Raw genomic sequence first — 20,648 nt, 5'->3', positions numbered from 1 at the left:
GGCAGAAGCTATGTCAGCAGGAGAGCATCTTCTGCCAACATAGTGCCGGTGTGAACAGTGCTTGGGTCACTGAAATTTGCGTTGCTCAGTGGGGTGTCTTTTTCGCACCCCTGAATGACCTAAGTTAGAGCGACTTAAGCGGCAGTGTAGACCTGCCCTTAGACTCCTGCATGAAGCTGCTGAGTAAATAATGACTCACTGTAGCAGGTGCAGCTGGTTAGCTCCACCAGGATATAAGAGGTGGGTGTGACCTTCTGGTTAAAGGGATCTAGGAGAGAGATGGGGGAGGTACTGTAGAAATTCCTAAGAACTGGGTGGCTTATGGTCTGTTCTTATTATGAAACTTGCCAACAAAGCTAAACCCCAGGAAAAAAGTAAATTGCCTTTCTATGGCCTATTTAGACTTTATGTGGAACAGGGTGGGAATGCGACCACTTCTCATTTCCATATGTTTCTGAGAGAAGAACTCAGTGAATTACTTTCACAAGCCTCAGGAAAAGAACCTGTAATGGAAGAATTAGCAAAAACCCATTATCATGTAGATCTTGATGTATTTAAACTTCTGAGAATAATGGAGAAATGGTAATTGGTACCTAATTTTTCTATAAATTATTTCACTTGCTACCCAAGATGCCTGTCATGCAGCTGTCAGGAGAGAACTGAGTTGCGTTTTTGTTCCCCCTTTTGCTGTCATATATTACAAATTAACTTTGAATAGTTAACCCTATCTCAGCTCTGACCATCTTGCAATTTCAAAGCCAGACATGGCAATGCATATGGGATTATTTGTGTCCACAATGTACTGAATACATACTAGAAGTTTGAGTACCCTTAATGCACATTGACATCAAGAGGAGTTCAGGGTCCTTGTGCTCCTTCCAGGATCAGACCCTAAGTTTGGAGTCACTCCAGTGAATTCACTGCGGTTACCAACTCCTCCTCCTACCTGCTTTGTAATCAAAAGGGCAAACACAGGGCTCAGGCAGCACTACTGCATCTCTATGGTTGGTCAGAGGGCTAGCTGGTGAGCAGATGAGTTGCCAGCTCGGGCTTCAACTCTAACCCCTTTTTCCCTCTCCAGCACAGCTTCTTCACAGACAGTCAGGCCCCTGGCTTCACAGACAGTTCAGGAGATCAGGCGCCATGTTATTCGCACTTCACAAGAGAGTGGTGGGGAGAGAGGGAGAGGCAAGGGGCAGGCAGATGCTGCAGTATGAAAAGAGAAGAGAAGAAAGGTGGCAGAGGGCAGGAAAAAAAATTAGAGGAGCCTGGCTATTAGAATTAAAATGGGGTAGATGTAGGAGTTAAGAAATAAAGCACCAGGTGGAAAAGGGAAATGTGAGGAAAGGAGAAAGAACTGATGGTCTAGAGAATAGGGGAGAAGAATGAGAGAACCAATATATGGAGGGAGGAAGAGGTATGGGCTAGGGAAAAATCAAATAAAACAATTAGGTGAATTGGAGGAAGTGTGCGTGGGTGTTGTCTGGAAAGAGTAGAGGAGGAAGAGGAAATGGGCAGAGTTGGGGGGCAAGATGAAGCAGGTGTGTGCAGCAAAATTGTGATGCTTTGGGGTTTAATCCAGACCAGTAAGAAGTTGTCTCTGCCTGCCCTGTAATCCTGGGTGCATCTGTGCTGTGCAACTGTGGCTTAGAGACCTGGTACCAGCAGCCTGCTTCACAGCAAAATAGCCTCAACTTGGCTTCTACCAGCTTGGTTGCTCCTTGCAGGATGACATTAACAGCCCTTCCCAGCCCCAAGTTTTCCCGAAACCATCTCCTCTGCAGTGTCCCGTTCGTCTCACTGGAACATTTCCAAAGCCTTATCATGGTCAGTGCTCCTTTAAAGAGACTGTACACAGCACCAGCCTGTTAGTTTGGCTGAGGATTTCACTCTTCACTTTGAAACACTGCACTCAGATGATTGAGTAATAAACCAAGATTAAATTTAATAACAAAGAACAGGTCTTTAAGTGATACCAAAGAGAAGGAATTGGGATAGAAATGATTACAAGCAAACAAAAGTAAAAATATGCTTTTATGTCTAAACCTTAACTTAACAAACTAGAGTCTTTTTTGTCACCACAATTCTTCTTCCAGCCTGGCTGGCCAGTCCTTAGCTAGGATCCAAAACACACAGGCCAAAGAACTTGGGGTCTTTGTCTCCTCAGGTGAAGGCTGTCAAAATGGTTTTCTGCTTCTGCTTATGTTTCCCAGAACTCATTGTTTTTCTCCAGAGTCTGTCTGACCTCCTGCTGTTCTTCCCTTCCCCCTGCTGATCCATATGTAAATGAGGTTTCCATTGTTCTAATTCCATAATGTTTAATTTGCATTGGAGACAAGTAGATAACTTTTCCTTCCTTCCTGTCTGGGAGAGAATCTGTTTCTCTGTTTGTTTGGTCACAGACTTTAAAGCATAATATCAGTGAATAGCCATGATTCCTCATATAATGTTAATATATACATTTCACAATGATATTAATCATCAGTGTGTCACTGGATTTCATAAAAGACTTTACATACTTTTATAGTACAGTCATATTGTATACATTCAGTTGATTCAATTGCTTATTCTTATCCCTGTTTTCCCATTGGGTGTCTGATCCTAATTGTCACAAAATAGAAATAGAAAAGGGGAAGGATTAAAGCAAGGTGGTAAGAACATAGACAAAGAAATAGCGAATTAGCAGGGGGCAAAGAAATGACACCTTAAAGGTTAGCAATTGCTATATAGTGTCTTATACGACTCTGATTCTATCCAACTTACTCCTCCTTTTGTGCTTCCCAGGAATTTTTCTTCAAATCAGTTCTCATCTCAGTCACAGCCCTATGCCATGGTTTGTGTCTGCACTGTCTTTGGTAGGGCCTGAAAATCCATCTTTTTGAAAGCATTTATGCTTTCAGTGCAGCAGAGCCTATAATGGTGGTTGTTACCTCACGGCATTTACATTTTCATCCATTGTTCTTCCTTGTTCCCTCTCTTTCCTTCACCCCCTGCCATTCGGATACTTCTCAACAGAAGTAACCTTTCAGTGACTGCCTGCTGTGGGAAGATGGATTGGGGACATACCATACATTCCCATATGTTTGCTGCCTTGTAATGTTTGGTCCTAAAGTCAGCAACTGCTGCTGTGAGTCAAATACACTTGCTCTCTTTTCTTTGTTTTGTTTTTCTGTCAGGAAGAATGACCATTGAGACTTTCCCAAGATCTGGAAATGCACTACTTTTCCCAGTAGGAAATAGAATTGCCCTCGTGCAAGGGGAAGGAAGGCTGTGGGTAACCCGCAGACCTGAAGAGCTGGGAGTGGGTGCAGTTAAGCAGAAAACATTAATATGCTAGACCACTGTGCCATCAAAGTTTCCTTTTGTGGCATCCACAAGCAACAAAATAATTAAGTGCAGGCAGAGCTAGCGGTGTACACCAGTTACCAGATGAAGGAGCTGAAATTCTGTTTCCCAGTTAATCCAGTTGGTCTGACAGAGTATGGGCAAATGGGGATTCCTGTATCTAGGATGTTGTGTAAACTCTAAGGAGTAGGTAACATCCTTAATACACTAGGGGCCTAGTGCTGATCTCACTTACAGCAATATAAATAAAGAGTAAAATTAATATAAGTGAAAAGAGAATCAGGCCCTGAACTGACAGAAATGGGGTAAGGAAAACAATAGACCTTCCTCAGCTAAGGATTTTCATGTCAGCATACAGTCCTGGGCTCTGTTTTATCCCGCAAGGCAGCAAAAAATGCCTTGCATGTGAAATGTTTATATTCATAATGTTGAAGTATAATCCAAAAAGAGCTTTGTTGATAGTGTCAATGCCTAATGCGAAGGAATTAAACATCTTGGGATCCTTTATAATCATTGCAGTAAGACCTGGGAAAAAAATTAAGTTGCTCATAAAAAGAAACTCCTACAGGCCCTCAACTTCAGTAAGCTCTCTTGAGAAATAAAGTTTAATTGTAAAGTTGCTACTTCAATCTCTTCTCTTTAGCATGCTTGGAAAATTCTCTCCATAAATAAGAAAGAAACCATATGGCCCTGTGTCCTGTGTGTTTGTGAGGCTTTGTTAACACCTATAAGGTTTGGTCTGGATTTAAAATGTAGGCTGATGTAGCTACAACACTTAGGGGTGTGAAAAATCCACCCCTCTGAGCACCGTAGCTATGCTGACCTATCCCCTGGTGTAGATGTAGCAAGGTTGATGGAGAAATGCTTCCACTGACCTACTTGTTGTCAGTCAGGGAGGTGATGATCTTAGAGCCCTGAAAAACACTTTCAACCGCATAAACTGCATCTGCACTACTGGATTATGCTTACATAGCTAGGCTGCTATAGTAACTGTAGTCTAGATATGGCCAAGGATCTGACAGCATCTCCAAAATATAGAGATGTAAATTTGGGGTAGTAAAGGTGACGAATGTCCAAATGAGGGGATTGGTAATGGGTTCTGAAGTCTTTCTCGTCTGCTCAATGAATTCCAATGCAGTTCCGTAGTGATTGAAAATTGTTACCATTTGATGGCTCTGATAACCTATGGGAAACTAGTTGATGGATTCAATTCAGTTCCTATGGTGGGATAGCAAAGGGACTTAGGCATTGCAAAGCTGAGCATCATGGCATCTAAGGATATGTCTACATTGATGGCAGCACTGTCAGCGCCGCTGGATCGATTCTGCGTGATCGATTGAGCGGCAGTGGAGACCCACTCAATTGATCTGGAAATTGATGGTGCTAATCCATCCCCGCAAAAAAGAGTAACACTGTGTTGACCGGGGGGCATTTCCAGTCGGCACAGCATAGTGGGGATGCTGCGGTAAGTAGAAGTTAGGAAGTCGATGGGCTTGTGTATCTCCCGTCGACTGCCACCGAAATTCGCCTGCAATGTAGACCAAGCCTAACTTTTAGGTGACTAGAACAATACTGCAATCCACAAAGCTTGTGTTAGGCCTAGGCTCCCTATACAGTGAATGAGGTCAGAGAGGTGCCTAAGATTGAACCACAAAAGCTAATACACAAGGCAGGGAACTGCCTAAGCTAGCCAATGAGAGAGGCCACCTACAGGAGTGAATGCTAAACCCCATTCCTCTGTCAGGGTTAGGTGTCTAAATCTAGACTTCAGGGATGCACCTAGCCCTGCTTAGTGATCCAGGAACATAAACTTGTCTCCTGGAGTTAGATGATTTAGGCACATGAGCTGCTTCTTGATGGAATGAGTTAGGTGCCTGTTTCGCTCCACATAAAACAGGAGGAAGAGCAGGGGGTGGTGATGGTGTCCACCATGTAACTTTTATCCCAGTGGTTAGAGCACTTGCCTGGGAGGTGGGAGATGCAGATTCAATTCCCTCCTCTCTGCTAGAGGAGGAGAAAGAATTTGAACATTGGTCTCCCGCCTCTCAGGGGTGTACTCTCACCACTGATTTATGGGATATTCTGATATGAGGCTTCTTGAGTTTGTTCTATTGAAGTTGTTCCACCATGGATAAATAAAGTGAGTTTTGAGCAAGTATTTATTCTCAATGGAATAGTCACTGGGCCTGAGAAAGAATGAGAGTGACTCTGTAGTCCAGTGGTTAGGGCACCCACCTGGGAGGTGGGAGACCTGGGTCCAGTCCTCCTGGAGTTTTGTGGATGGCCGTGTGGCCAAAACTAGGACTCAGCTGCTAAGCCTGGGTCTGTGTGCCTCAGTACGTTTGTGGATCTGGGCCCTAGTTGTCCAAGTTCAATATAAATATAAAGTGTTATCAGACTGAATGGGTACAGAGACTGAACTACCCCCATACACTTACAGGGATTCTTTTTGGATCATAGGTGTGTGCGTGTGCGTGCGCGCATACCTGCATATATTAGAGCTAGACTAATAATGCAAATCATTTCCTGCTAATGTGAAGCTGAAATTTTTTAATGAGTTTGCTTTAGCCTGGTTCATGTCCCTTTTCTGTCTGCTTTCTGTGAACAGTTGAGCAATCAAATTTTAGTGTTCTGAATGTCAGTCACATATATGAATATTCGTGGAAACTAAAGTTTAAAATCACATTTTGAAAAGAGAATATCAAGAGCAGAATACTTGCAGGGAGCTATTCTTTATCAAGCTGTAGGGGGAAAAGAGCTGTAGAATACATAACACTCACAATAAAAGGTGGTGAATAATTTTTAACAATCATGATCTGACATTCCATGAGGCTGAGTTCCTCAGACAATATTCACTGTGAATTATTCACTCATCTCTAATATACTCTCTGTGTGTATGTAAGTATATTTATATAAAAAAAGCTGTCATCAATTTCCCAAAGCTGTCCTAGGGTATATGACATTTTTTCTTCACTCTAGATGAATCTGTGGCTCATCAGTTATGAGAGAACATTCACTGCTGCTTGGGTGGGGGAAGATAGTTTATGTAAACTTTGGATCTTCCCTGTAAAGAACCTTTAAATTAAACTTAAACATGCTGGGAGAGGAATAATATCCAGAATTGTATTCAGAGACTTTAATCTTCTTCCTTTGTGAATTACCAACCTGGTAGAATATATTGATTCTTTTTGGATTCATCATTGTCTCTCATCATCTCTGCCTAGTTTCAACATACATACTATCCTGCATGCTAAAAATTCTCAACAATTATTGCAGAAGATACCACAGAGGCAGGGCAAAAGTTACAGCACAGATAAACATGGTTTTAAGCATCAGTTACCATAAAAAACAATGCCTAAGAAAGTCCTCGAGAGAGAGAAATTTCCCTTAGACTTTTTGAATTATGGATAAGTGATCTAAGCCTCCAGGCCTCAGTGAGCCCATATTTATTTTATATTCAATGTGCCACATTATGTTTTTGCAGGAAGTGAGCAGGTGATCAGAGGAAATATGATATGGTGATTTTTAAAATGTCATGCAAGTCATATGCTCTCAGTAGCATTATTTTAAGATTTACGAGAGAAAGGATGAGCTTGTGGTTAAGACACTGGACTGGGACATCCGGATTCACTTCCTGGCTCTGCCAGATTCCTGATGTGACCTGCAAATCTCTTCATTTCTCTCTGCCTCAGTTCCCCACCTATAAAATGGGGATAATACTTCCTTCCTCCAGCAATTTGTCTGGCTTTTTTAAAAAATTTCGGTTGCAATGTATTTAGGGCAGGGGCTGTCTCTGACTTTGTGTATCAGAGCACCTAACACAATGGGGCCTTCATTTCAGTGTGGGCTTTTTGGTGCTGTAATGCAAATGATAAATAATAGTAATATGGTAACTTGGTTTTGTTTAATGTACACATACAGTCAGTACATGTCAGACAGGTTCAAACATGGGTAAGCACACCCCCAAAACCACCCGTGCGTGTATGCTCACATGCACATGTAGGGTATGGAAATGTGAAATCTTAATATGGGTAAAAAATGGCCAACTTGTTAAAATGTTACAGAAAACTCCAACCTCTATCCTTTTTGCTGTTGTCATGAGATTGAATGCCCCAATGGCAAATTACACATGATAGATTTGTCAGGAAATTAAAACACCTAGTAGTGGACATCAAAGTGCTATCAAATGGATCTCCTGTCCTGTGGGAGTTCCAGCACTGGCAAAAAGAAAACCTGCAATGATATATAATTTTAATTGGACTCTGTCATGACAGGCTGACCAGATGTCAATAAGAACACTAGGAAAAAATAATATGAGAGAAGAAGAGATAATGACTATGTATCTTCCCATTTTGCTTAGACCAACTGTGACAGGTTTTAATCTCTTTAAAATGTCTGTTGTCTCAGACTTTCATTTATTTCTTTAGGGGCGCAGCAAAGCAGTGTCAAGTATAGTCAGTATGTGGTGTTTTATTGAGAAATGGCTATTGTATGAACAGAGGGTAAAACTGCACTTCTATGCAATGATTAGAAATATGTTCCACTTATCACAGTAAACCTTCAGTACAATAGCCTACTGCAGAAGACAGGGTAAAGGCTTGCAATGGGTGGTATATACTGCAATAGCTGACTTTTGTGGATATTACTGTCCCATCCAAGTCTCTGTGTTACCCACCAAGCATGTGAGAAAACATGCATAGGCCAGTCAGTTATCAGATCCAACACCCACAAGAGTCCCACCATTGAGGGGAGAGGAAAAGACAGACTCGTGCACCACCGATATCCAGGCCTCTAAATCTGTGCCTTCTATAAATCTGAACTGGCCAGGACTATGTACCTAAACCCAAACCAAACTTACTTAAAGATTTCCATCACTTCAGATAGGAACAATCGATTGTTGGCTCCTGTTTCCTCTCATCCAGTTCTGGCTTCCCATCCAAAGAATTGCCCATAAACCAATCTTGCTTTACTCCTCCTTCCTATCTGCCTACCCCACCCAGAGAGAGCTCATATCTCTAAAGCTAGTGGACCCAGAGCCAGCTGCCACTCCCGTCTGCAGCCATGAGCCTGAATTAAGACAGAAATGTATTTGCTCTGTGATGCCTTCCTGCTGCAGGCGCAGCTTTTTATTTTGCGTGGGTCACTCATCCACAAACCCCACTGGAGGGCAAACAATGAATAATTTGTGTCTCATTCTAATCTGACAATGGCATAAACCAGATAAAACTCACCAAAGTCTGTGGAGTTATAGCTTTTGTAAAACTGGTGTGGGAATAGAATGAACTCATTGTGGGGCTCAATCCTGCAGGGTGGGAAGCACGGTGGCCCGATCCAGCAAAGAACTTAAGCACATGCTTAAGTGGTTGCCGGACAGGGCAAAGATCAAGCTTTATATTTGGAAATTAGCTGCAACTATTTAATAAAGGCCGCTACCATTTTATCCTATGGGGAAAACTTTGCATGAGGGGGAAATGCATGTGTTGTGAGGAATGATGCAGTTTCATTTCATCACTCTCAGGGTCAGGAGTCTATAACCATGACTAAGGATACCATTCTGTCATGGATGTCATGGAAGTCACAGATTCCGTGACTTTCCAGGACCTCTGTGATTACTTCTGGGGCAGGGCTTCAGCATCTGTCAGCTAGGCCAGGGTGCCAGAGCAGCAGCAGCCACGGAGCCTCCAGCCGATCAGCTGTTCGGTGGCCAGCCCTCCCATCCCAGACCACTGTCAAACAGCTTATCGGTGGCCAGTCCACTTGGCCACCAAAGCAAGTGAGTTCAGCCAGCCAGCCAGAGCAGTGGTCAGGTTGGGTCAAGCCCCCCCACCCCAGGGCTGAAGCAGCCATGGTCAGTCCCTGCTTGCAGGAGCAGAAATGGGGCTGGGGCAGCCCCAAGCCCCGGCAATGATCTGTTTGTCCCCCCTCCCAAGGGTATTTTTAGTAAAAGTCAGGGACAGGTTGTGGGCTTCTGTGAATTTTTGTTTTTTGCCACGACCAGTCCCTGACTTTTACTAAAAATACCCATGACAGAATCTTAATCTTAACCATGAGGAGTCTTTTGGCCTGAGTAAGGAATGCTAGGTTTGGGGAGTATACACATATTGTAGGATGGGACATTGGGAATATATATTATTTGGAGTGCTTCCATTAATTCAAAGGTTTTAAAAAATCAGATCCTGCAGAACTTTAACAACTGAGTTGACTATCAGTTTTCATATACCATAAATAGGGTTTCTAGTTTCCTGTCTCTATTTTTTTAAATGAAACATGTTAAGCTTTCGCTGTTACAAAGTTTAATTAGCGGTTTTGATTTTTAACCATTAGTAACATGCAACAAAAGTGCTCGATATACTTCAATGGCATATTTTTACACAAATTAGTTAGAAAAGGGAAAAACACACAATAATAATATTTAGCACTTCTAGATAGGCTTTCCTCAAGAATCTCAGATATATTTGTGGTTGCTAGTGTGTGAATGCCTTTACAGTTGTAGCAGGGGTTATTTATTTTGGAGAGTTAGCACTGAAGGCTCAGTCCTGTAAGATACTAATCAATTCCTGGAGGTGATAAATGCTATCAGTTCCAATTGACGTGAGAAGGAAGTGAGGGACTTTAGCACCTTGCAGGACTGAGCCCCCATGGACACACTTGCTCTCACCTTCACTATCCCTGAGAAATCTTCAAGGTGTTTAGTGCTTGCCTCCCATATCTCCAGTACGCACAAGCCTTTCATGAGTGTTAGTCTTTTCATTGCTAGCTGTTATAATTTTTCTTTATACCTTTGTTTTTGAAACAAGCAGTCAGGAGCAGTGTCTCATACCAGATAATAATGGCTGAAACAGTTGTCTGCTTTATCTTGCATAATTGCACAGATTTTCATTAGGGTTTCTTAAGCGCTCAGATCTGCTGGGAAGTTAACAGGAAAAATTAAAGGCCAGATTCCCAAGTATGGTAAATCTGTGCAGCTATGCGGGCTTATAGCTACTGACCAGCTGGCCCAGAGTCTACATGCTTCCACTTTATTTAAATTAATTGCAAATTGTTTGGGTTAGATATTTTAAGAAACTTTTTAAAAATGAGCCTTTTTCATGGAGCACAAAACCCTGAAAAGTGAAAAGGTGTTACTAGAATTGTTCAACGTGATTCATATGACAGATCTGCAAAGCAGCTTTCACTGTGAGTGTGTTTTGGGTGGAAATTAGACTAGCTGAGCACAAACAATTACAGTGAGCATGTTCTCTGCCTTTCTCAGTAGAAAAGCATATAGGTTATCCTCAATGGCTGCCTGCCCTCTTGTCAGACCAATTATTTTAAAACAATTGTTTCATTTAGAATAGATACTGCAGCATAAGTGATTGTCCCTTGTCAGTGACACATTCAATTAAAATAACACAGAATACGAGTTCTGGGGCCCACTGTGCCTTGTCCAATCTTATCAGTCAACAAAGAACAACCTCAGCGACTCAAGCAGGGTTTGATACTATTGTCAAGTGGCTGGAACATGTTGCATCTTCCCAGGGTTCCTTAGTGTCTTCATTTCCTGTGTCTATTCCAGCCAATGACAGGCATTTTCTCAGCAGTGGTCAAGTCCACTATGCCAAGAGGCTTATGGCAGTAGAATATGATGGCAGCTGTGACAGTCCTGACAGCTGCGTTGAGCTCAGGGTGGTAGGTTGTGCTGGATTGGTAACAGTTGGGGTAGCAGTGAGGTATGACAACCATTACTGGCCCGCAGATGTCAGTTTCCACACTATCAGTTCCAGCACGTGACAGACACTTAGCATTGTTGCAGGGCCAGGCAGAACTTTAAATATACTGTATTTAGTATTGCCTGTGCTGTGTTTACTTATAGTTCTGTAAGGCATCATTTTAAAGCAGATTCTACAGAACGAAAGTGGTAGGGGTGGGTACTCTAGCATTCAAATAAAAAAATCCTTTTCCTATTCCTCTTTTTACTCTCTCAATTATGTTATTACTATTCAAGCCTCATCTCAAAAAGTGACCATGCCAGCCCGAGATACAACCTGCAGACAAGCACGCTAGGCCGACTTTGCTCTCAGTTATTCATTACATTTGTTGATTTACACTTGTATACAAAAATAAAAAGTAGCCAGTTAACACTGGGTTGTCATGTGAAACACCAATGACAAAGATGAAGAATTGTCGGAAATGATTTATGTTATCAGAAAGAGAGAGAGAGAGTCAGACCTGGACCCAAACAACCAAAAAACTCTTTGAGGTATGGGTGGGAAAGAAAGGTTTGAAAACCAAACCTGGATCTGGACCTGAAATTGGATCTAAGATTTCATAACTGATGCTGTCTGTAATGGACTGAACCAAGTGAAAATCCCAGATCCAAACACTCCTGAGCTTTGAAAGTTTGAAATCAGGTTCAGATCTGCATTTACAGTTTAGATCTCCTTCGCTCAGCATCAGTCTGATCAGTAACATTACATCAGTTATGGTTATCTGCAAAATGCATCAGTTAGTTTCTAATCCAACAAAACCTAGCTTTGAAAGGCTTTCTTTAAAACCTTTCAAAACTGAAATTAATATTGTGAAAGGATTGGGAATTTTTGCCTACAAGATCTAAGAACATGGAGGAGGAGTTATATTTGTTTTTGTTTTTTTAAGACAAAAATCAAAGAAAGAACTAGTCTGTTTACAATGATACTTTGAAGTCACTGATAAAAGGATAAGTATAATGTAACCTAGTCATTAGAGCAGGAAACTGAGATTCAGAAATCCTTAATTCTCTTTCAAGCACTGTCCCTGATTTGTGCAACTTTGAGCAAGTCATGTTAACCACTTTGTGCCTCAGTTTATCCAATCTATAAAATGGGAATAAATCTAATTTTTGTACCGCCTGGAATGGGGTTGTGGTGTTCAGGATTGAGACTTCATTAATTAGTGCTTGTAAAGAGATTCATGAATGAGAAGTGCTTTAGAAGTGCAAATTATTATTATTATTATTATTTTTTAAAAGTATAATGCACCTGGCCAATCCTACAAAACTGTACTGTGATGGGAAATTTTTTCAGGCCCAGCTGGTGATCAGCATGACTTATAGTGTTAATATTTAATGATTCTGAATTAAATACGTTTGTTAGACTGGTGTGCACCAGCATCATAGATTTCAGAAGAAATGCTTTTTTGAGATATTTTGTGCATTACAGCATGATGTGCATCTGGGAATAGATTCTAGCAGGCTAGTTTCCAAGTGAGAACTAATGTAATAAAAAATAATACTGTTACTCCTACCAAAATTCAGCCCATAGGGGAGAAAACATTTGCTCCTTATTTATGACATGGGTGTTATTTGATGATGTAGATTGGAAAAGATGGAACCGCAGATGTCTGCTGTTGCTAACTCATTAACCTTAGAAAATCTATTCTCCTCAGAAAACCCCTTAAAGTAGACCCTGGTATCAGTTTAACCTTTCACTGACTGACAACATTTCTGCAAAACTGGAAAGCTGATGTTCAGCATGGTTATGTGGCTGACTCCTGACACATACTACCGGTGACACAGGTCTTCTAGCTCCATACCCTAGAAACTATCAACCTTTGAAAATCCAATTAAGAATTAAATTATCTCCTATGCAGAAGGCCAGGCCAAAGACTATGGACTACTTAAATCACACTATTAAATCACACTCAAAATGCCCTATTTTGAGGACCTGAGTGGTGAGGGCTTTAAGATGCCCTATGCACAGGCAAGAATTTCACCCTAGCTTACTTTTTAACAACAGTTTGGAGTGAGGCATTTCAGTGGCATTCCCCAGCAAATAAGTCACTGCATATCAGGCCTTTTCTCTCTTAGCCATGTAATATTTTACATAAGATGGCTTGCATAGGCATAATGTGTAACTAAAATCAGAAGATAATCCGGGTGCACAATTTTGCAACAGTTTTCAATGTTGCTCTTGTCAGCTGGCCTTTGCTGTAGATACTGAACTTCAGCTTCATTCCTGCTGCAGCTGAATACAGGAAAAACAAATAATCCCAGAGGTCAAAGTGAAGGAAGTGAGAGCCATGTACTGTAAGTGTGCACATCCCTGGATTGCTGCCTGGAAACCCCACTCCACCAGACACATTGTTGGACAAGCTATAGAGTGATCACAAAAAGAAGCTGAAAAGTACTGCCAGTAAGTGAATGAGGGATAGGGCATGAAAAAGAAATAGACAATACCTTGCACTTCTAACCTGCTCAGCATGAGTGTGCATCATGGAGAATGAAAATTCTGAGTTGCCATAGTCCCAAACTATTGCACTTATTATCATTTCTCCTCCCCTACAAACTGTCATGTTGAATAATAAGTCCTTTCATCCATCATCCTTTTCCTGCATCTTTCTCATCCTCTTTTCCTCCCACTTTGTGCTAATGTCACTTTCTTTCCCTTTTTCTCTTTACCTGTCGTCTTTGTTCCTTTCCCCTCCTGTTCTCTTACCCCTTCAGAATTTGCCTTAATATGTATTTGGCACTACATTTCTCAGCCCTTTTGAACTGAAATGGAACTTCAGGAAGCCCAGTGCAGTGACTGAAGCTGAGAGAGAACAAGGTTTTCTAGTGGTAGTTCTAAGATCTTTTATAGAGAGGTGGCTGAGGCGGCTTTACACAAATTTATGCAGGCTGTTATTAAGCACTAACAGTAATGAGCTAGAAATACATGGGACAATTCAAAAATTGTAGGAATCATGTTTACAGTTTTAGTTTTCTCTGTTTTTTTTAAATAGTTTCCATCTTTGCACATTAAATCAAAACATCCAAGCCATTTACAAAGGCTGTGCCAACAACAAAAGCATGAATAAATAAGGGTGCGGAGGAATGGCTGCTCCCTCTGAGTTAGTGGTCACCTCTCCATCTCCATATAAGCCATGTATATTTGGGATCCATTGGAAACTGGGGATGTTGTCTCCTAAAAAGGGGATCTGAAGTTCACAGAGAAGTGTAAACAGAGTTCCTCTTGAATCCACAGAGTAAAAGAACACTGAAGGCCTGACCTTTCCTGAGGTCATTATCCATACTCCACTGAGCAGATGATGCAATGGAGATGAGGTCCAAAGACTCCTTAAGTCTCTTCTTGTAGGTTTTCCATTTTTCTGATCATCCTTGTAGCCCTTTTTTGCAGCTGTTCCAGTTTGAATTCACCTTTCTTAAACACGGGAGACCAGAACTGCACACAGTATTCCTGATGAGATCTCACCAGTGCTTGTATAATGGTAATAACACTTCCCTATCTCTGCTGGAAATACCTTGCCTGATGCATCCTAAGATTTCATTAGCCTTTTTCACAGCTGCATCACCTTGGCGACTCACAGTCACCCTGAGATCAACCAATACATTTCTCCTGCTCTGTCACTTTCAACTGATAAATCCTCAGCGTATAGTAAAAATTCTTGTTGTTAGTTCCCAAGTGCACGACCTTGCAATTTGCACTGTTAAATTTCATTCCATTTCTATTACTCCAATTTTCAAGATCATCCAGATCTTCTTGTATGGTATTCCAGTCCTTCTCCATATTGCCAATACTTCAGGGTCAGTGGCAGAGACAGGAACAAAACTCAGGCCTCCTGACCCACAGTCTGGTGTCCTGTGCACTGAATTGTGATGTTTTCCTTGGGAAGGTTTTTTTCATTTGGTTCCTCATAGATTGTGCTTCTCCCTCAGTGAAAAACCTGAACCATTTCCTTGATGGCAAAACCTTCAGTCTATATGTTGGAAAAAATTGATCTTCATAACATGTAAAATTTAGGAGAAGAGCATACTCATTCAAACTAGGTGATGATACAGTACAGCACTACCAGCTCTGTTCTTTATTGCCTTTGTGCCATTCACTCAATATGAAAGTCCTCAATATCATCATGACATTCACATTATGCCATTTTGAATTATCCAATTCAAAAGATAGTCAGTATATTACATTCTCTGCCAGTGATGATACAGAGTTTTCCTGTTGTAATATTTGCAACATTATTCTATCCAAGGACTGGAAGTGACTGATATCACATTAAAAAAGTGAAATTTTGTGATGCAATATTCTCATCACCCTGGGACTGATTGATTGCCAGCCCTGCTTAGCTGTAAGAAGGAGGCAAAGTTACCATTGGATAAAAGAAGTATAAATGTTAAAAAAGCCAAGCAAGCAAACAAACAAAAAAACGAACAAACCCCAAAACAAACAAAACACCCCCAAAACCAAGGTGTCTGTTTAGTGATTATAATTCTGGTCTTTACACTCTTTATGTATTTTAAACAGTTGATTTCATATCTGTACTTGGCTGCTCTAGAATAGCTGCTTCATTGACATCTACTAAAATAATGCTTCTATCAAAGTGTAAAACCAAATCCCAAAGCAACTGCTCTTCAGCTGCAGTCTGCTGATCCGTAACCTGCCTGTCTCTAGCTTCCCTCCTACCACCACACGGAACAAAATGCAAGGGGGAAGCTCAGCACACAGTCTGGTATTAGAGTCTATAGGAACGGTGGTCAAAATGCACCATGGTGGGATAAAGACCCAATCCTGCATCACGTTGAGCACCCTTAACTTCCACTGACTTCCCCTTCCTGGAAATGCTGATCATCTTCCAGGATCAGGCTCCCTATGTGGATGTGTCCACCCCAGTCTATAATGAGGAATTGTGGCCCAAGGCGGACACTGGGATACGTAGACTTTGCGGTGCATCAGTGGTTTGCTTAGTCGTATGCAAGCAAGGGGTGTCATGTATGAGTCTGTAGCCAGCCAAAGAGAAATGGGGAGGCTTTGGGGAGCTGTAGGGAAGCAATGAAAAGAAGTGGGGGCAGCGGGATGGGGCAAGTTTCTGTTCCCCTATAACATGTTGAAATGCCAGGTGCTATTTAATCTATTGTATAAGATTTTAAGGCAATTTGTTCACTCCCTCCATTTCCATCCATCATATGTGTGCCTGCTCATTCTCCCAACTCCCCCTCTCTACCCATCAACTACTGGTGCTCTCTTGCTCTCACTTTTTCCACTCATCTGTCTCTTTTGCATGCACACGCACTTAGTCATGCTCTTTCTCTTCATCATTTACCTCACATACACATTGAGGAGCAGTTCACCTCCCAGGGCAAGTGCTGCAGACATCACCGCATTGAATACATTTGGGTCTGCTTTCAAGATTTTCTTCACAACCATCAGAACTGAGGTTTTGGGAGTAAATTCCGCAGCTCTGGAATCACAGAGCATAGGGGGCCCTGCAGACCACATCTGAGATGACATGGTCGAATAAAGGAGACAACTTGTATGTCCAAAATAGATCTGGATCCTCCTTTTAAAAATGTTGTAATGCTCAAAGACCATTAGGCTGTAGTCCTGGAAAACACAGAGGGACAAATTCCTCCTGATTCTAGTATTCTCAAACCTGTTTTATAGATGGGTGAATTGAGGTACAGGGTATAATGGACTATATTGGCTCCTATAGCATAGAGGTTGTAATAAAAACTACAGAGTTGTTGCATAGCTACTTTAGCCTGTCTTTATGTTGAGAAGATAGAAGGAGTCTGTCCCCCATTCTCCACATATGTCCACAGCATAAAGCCCATTTATTCAGATTTTCCATGGGTAGGTTTGCGGTGTGGTGAAAATTTGGCCCTATGCCACTCAGTATGTCAGACATGGAATGTAGAACTTGCAGTCCCCTTGCTATAACCTATTGTCAGAGTGCCTCTCTAGTCAAATGGAATAATATGCATCTCTGCAATAATACAGATGTGTATGTCTCCAGGCAAAACACATTGGAAAGTTAAAATGAGCACAAAGTACCTAAGGAAAATTACCATGAGCTCAGCAAATACAATATGTATCCAGTTAAGAAATAAATATTCAAGATGTGGAAAAACAATCAATATGGATGACCAGGGAAATACAGGAGGAAATCAAGGCCGGGAGAAAGGCAGGCAAGACATATATAATTTATTTATTTTAAAATGTCTTTCCAGGGAAATTCCACTGAGAGCTAACATCTAATTTCTAAGGTGTCCCCTGGGATAAATCAGACGGGTTAGCACTGAAAGTGAAGGCATAGAAGACGAAAGAAAAAGAAGGTAAAAAATGATCAAGGAAGCCAAGATTGAAAATGAAAGGAAAATTATGTGAGTCATGAAGATGAATAATAAATGGTTTTACAAATGTAAAGTATAAGGAGCAAGAGGTTGATAAAAAAGACTGAGGGCCCTTTGGGGGAATATTGAAAGGAAACTGGTAACAGAAGATGCCAATATTGCTGTGAAATAGAATGACTTCTTTAAGTCAGTATTCACCAGACAGATTAGCATAGAGGCTTGGAGGAAGGGAAATACAAAACAGAAGTATGATTGTAATGGTTTGTTGGGTGATAGAGAAGATAAGTTGTGTGGGAGGGGAAACTATTTAAACAGAAGTAACAATGAATAATGGAAGCAGAGAGATCTCTAGAACAGTGGTTTTCAACCTTTTTTCATTTGCTGCCCCCTAAAAAATTTCAAATGGAGGTGCAGATTTCCCTTTGGAAATCTTAGACATGGTCTATGAACCCCCAGAGGTCTGCAGACCACAGATTGAAAACCACTGCTATAGATCAAACTCCCAGAACATAATCAAACCTGACAAATGTGGCTGCTGTTATGTAGAAATGGACATGAACCAGAACTCCAGATCTGGTGTCCAGTTCTGGATTTAAACTTTGGCTCCCAACAGAACAGGCAGAACCAAAAATCCTTATAAAGTGCAGGGGTCTGCAATTTTTATTCAAATGTGAAATTCAGGATGTAAAGATGCACTGGTTACATTTAGCCCATTTTACAGAACAATTTGAGCTGTCGTCTGTGATCCAGTTCCAAGGAGTGTCTGGATCTACGTATGGATGAGGGAAAGTGGTTGATCTGAATCCATCCTTAGTTTCAAGTTGAAACTTCAACAAACCACCACATTTTGCATCTATGCAAGCCCATATTTACTTACTTCCCATGCTCACTATGAGGTGTGTAAATCAGCAAACCTGTCCTTAGGTTCAGGATGGTAATGAAAGCAGAAAACAGATGGCATTGCATGGTTTGCACTTATAAAAGTGTTGTACAGCTCTGTACTAAAGGGCTAGCCTGAACCTTGGTGCCAATATTTTTTAAACGGAAAACTATAGTCAGTCTCCTAAATCCATATTTCAACATTTAAGTAGCCTGATTTTCAGAGATGCTAAGCACCAGAAGCTCCCATAGAAGTCAGTGAGCACTGCTGGTCACTTAGCACTTAAGAAAGTTAAATCTCTTTTAGGTGCCAAAATATGGATTGAGAATTCTAACTTTAGGACCCCATTTTAAAAAAAAAATATTGGCCCGCATTCCGAAGAAATAATAGATAAAATAAGAAGGGGTTTAGGTTTTAACCTCTCTTTGGCACCCGGAAAGGTTTATAGCTTCCTTCTCTGTTCCTTACCATTGTGAAAAACCTGTGTGACAGATTGGCGCCTAGCTATTGGGTCTGAACTCTTCTGAACCTCTTGTGCTTGGACCAACACTGTCTGGTTGGGAAGAGTATGGAACATCCTAGCTTTGGAATCATAATGCTCAATAGTGGCTGGCCCACAAAGAGGTCTAGGGACTCCCTACAGATAAGGGAGTTCTCCTTTAACTTAAATGGTAGAGACCTGTGATTTTTGGAGCTGAAGAAACATGGTTCTTGTCCTTTCTTTGCAGGTGTGCGTGTGTGTGTGTGTGTGTGTGTGTGTGAGAGAGATTTTTCTAGTCAGCTGTATCTGTTAGCAACACACAATTTGTTAAAAAGTGACACCCATATTTTAGCAAGGGATTAATGGATGAATGAGGAAACTACAGATGTGCAAGTCTAACCTTGGAATTAGGAAGAATTTGAGTCAGTATTTGGAGGTAAAATTAGAGATTACTTCCACAGGTACAGATGGGTCAAAAAGAGCCAGTGTGGATTATAAAGGGGAGCTCATGCTCTGTAAATCAAATTAACTTCTTTGAGAAGCAGAGATGGTCAATGAGAGCTGACGGGGTAAAGAAGTAGACATAATATATTTAGATTTCAAGAGTGTTTTGAGGCACAATGTCAGCCCAAAGGCAAGTACATAAAGGTAGTAAATACAGTATGGATGGTGAAATTATACATTGGATATAAAAGGAGCTTAGTAATTAAGGTCAGAGTAGTGGTAAATTGCTACCCACTGGGCAGGAAGCAGGACTGCAGAGATCCGCTCTGATCTTGCTAACACTATATTTCGGAGAGGAAGGCAGGGAACACCCAGTAAGGAATGGAAACTTGCAGTTAATAGTAATCTGGGGCCAGTCAGTATCAAAGAGGGGAGAGACACAAAACTGAAGATCTAAAAAAGCCTGGATGAAATGGGGCTTGACTGGTAGGCAGTTATTTCACTATCATGAAGAATCATGAAGTTATGAGGACTGTGTAGAAAAATGAAGAGGGTGGAGGAAAAGGGATTCTCCTTAAATGATCACAAGATACAATGCATCTGTAAAAGAGGTTGAGGGTGAACCATTGACTACTACTAATTTATTAATAGTGACTTAGGCTTGGGCCAGTGCACAGAAAACAAAATATTACAATGAAACGTAAAAATTAAACCCAAAATTATAAAATATTAAAATACATGTAAATACAGGTTAAAAGAGACATACACCACTAATCCATACATAACCACCATGCCACTTCCTTTTTCCTTATTTTAGCAGTTGACCATGTAAGTAGGGCAACTGCTTGGATCACAGATACATTGTCAGTTCCTATCAAATATTTTGTTTTCTGAGAGATCATAGAGAAACATGGACAAAAACATGGAAAGCCATTTTGACCTCAAAAGACAATTACAAAGGACAATGTAATAAATAATGGGGTAGATTTTCCACCTGCCCTGTATCAAATGGACAGAGACGATTACATTTCTCAATTCCAGTACATCGACCTTCTAAGTAATCTGTCTGCATGGATTGGAAATGGAGAGTAGTAAATACCCTCCTTAGCATGTTAATACACAAACTGTCTAAATATTTGGCATACTCATGAATCTTTTTAACAAGAGGAACACAAGGTGACATATTTGAAATATAAACTACTGCCATATCTAGTTGCTTATTAATATCCTCTATTCTCAACTTGATTATAAATTTCACTTTTTAAACTTAAATCTAATCATTTCTGATTCTCAGAAACCAAGAGATTGCAACGAATTTTGAGTATGTGCTAACCAAGGAAATTATGTGAGAAATTCTGCTGAGCTGGTCCTCAAAACATAACTTTGGCAAACGCTGAGGGTGCACACTATGA

General features: G+C 41.0%; 1 long non-coding RNA gene across 1 annotated transcript in view; it reads left to right on the top strand.

Moving 5' to 3' along the window:
- LOC137159219 (uncharacterized) overlaps positions 1 to 17,481 on the top strand; it is a 51,888-nt gene extending 34,407 nt beyond the window's left edge. The window contains exon 3 of the long non-coding RNA XR_010921596.1: positions 17,309 to 17,481. This is a non-coding gene — a long non-coding RNA (uncharacterized lncRNA). The remainder of the gene's footprint in view (positions 1 to 17,308) is intronic.
- The last annotated feature ends 3,167 nt before the right edge of the window (positions 17,482 to 20,648 follow it).

This window comes from Emydura macquarii, unplaced genomic scaffold, assembly GCF_026122565.2.
Source record: "Emydura macquarii macquarii isolate MOO-44397 ecotype Brisbane River unplaced genomic scaffold, CSIRO-AGI_Emac_v2 contig_1790, whole genome shotgun sequence".
Lineage (NCBI taxonomy): Eukaryota > Metazoa > Chordata > Testudines > Chelidae > Emydura > Emydura macquarii.
This window is presented reverse-complemented; position numbering and strand designations above follow the sequence as displayed.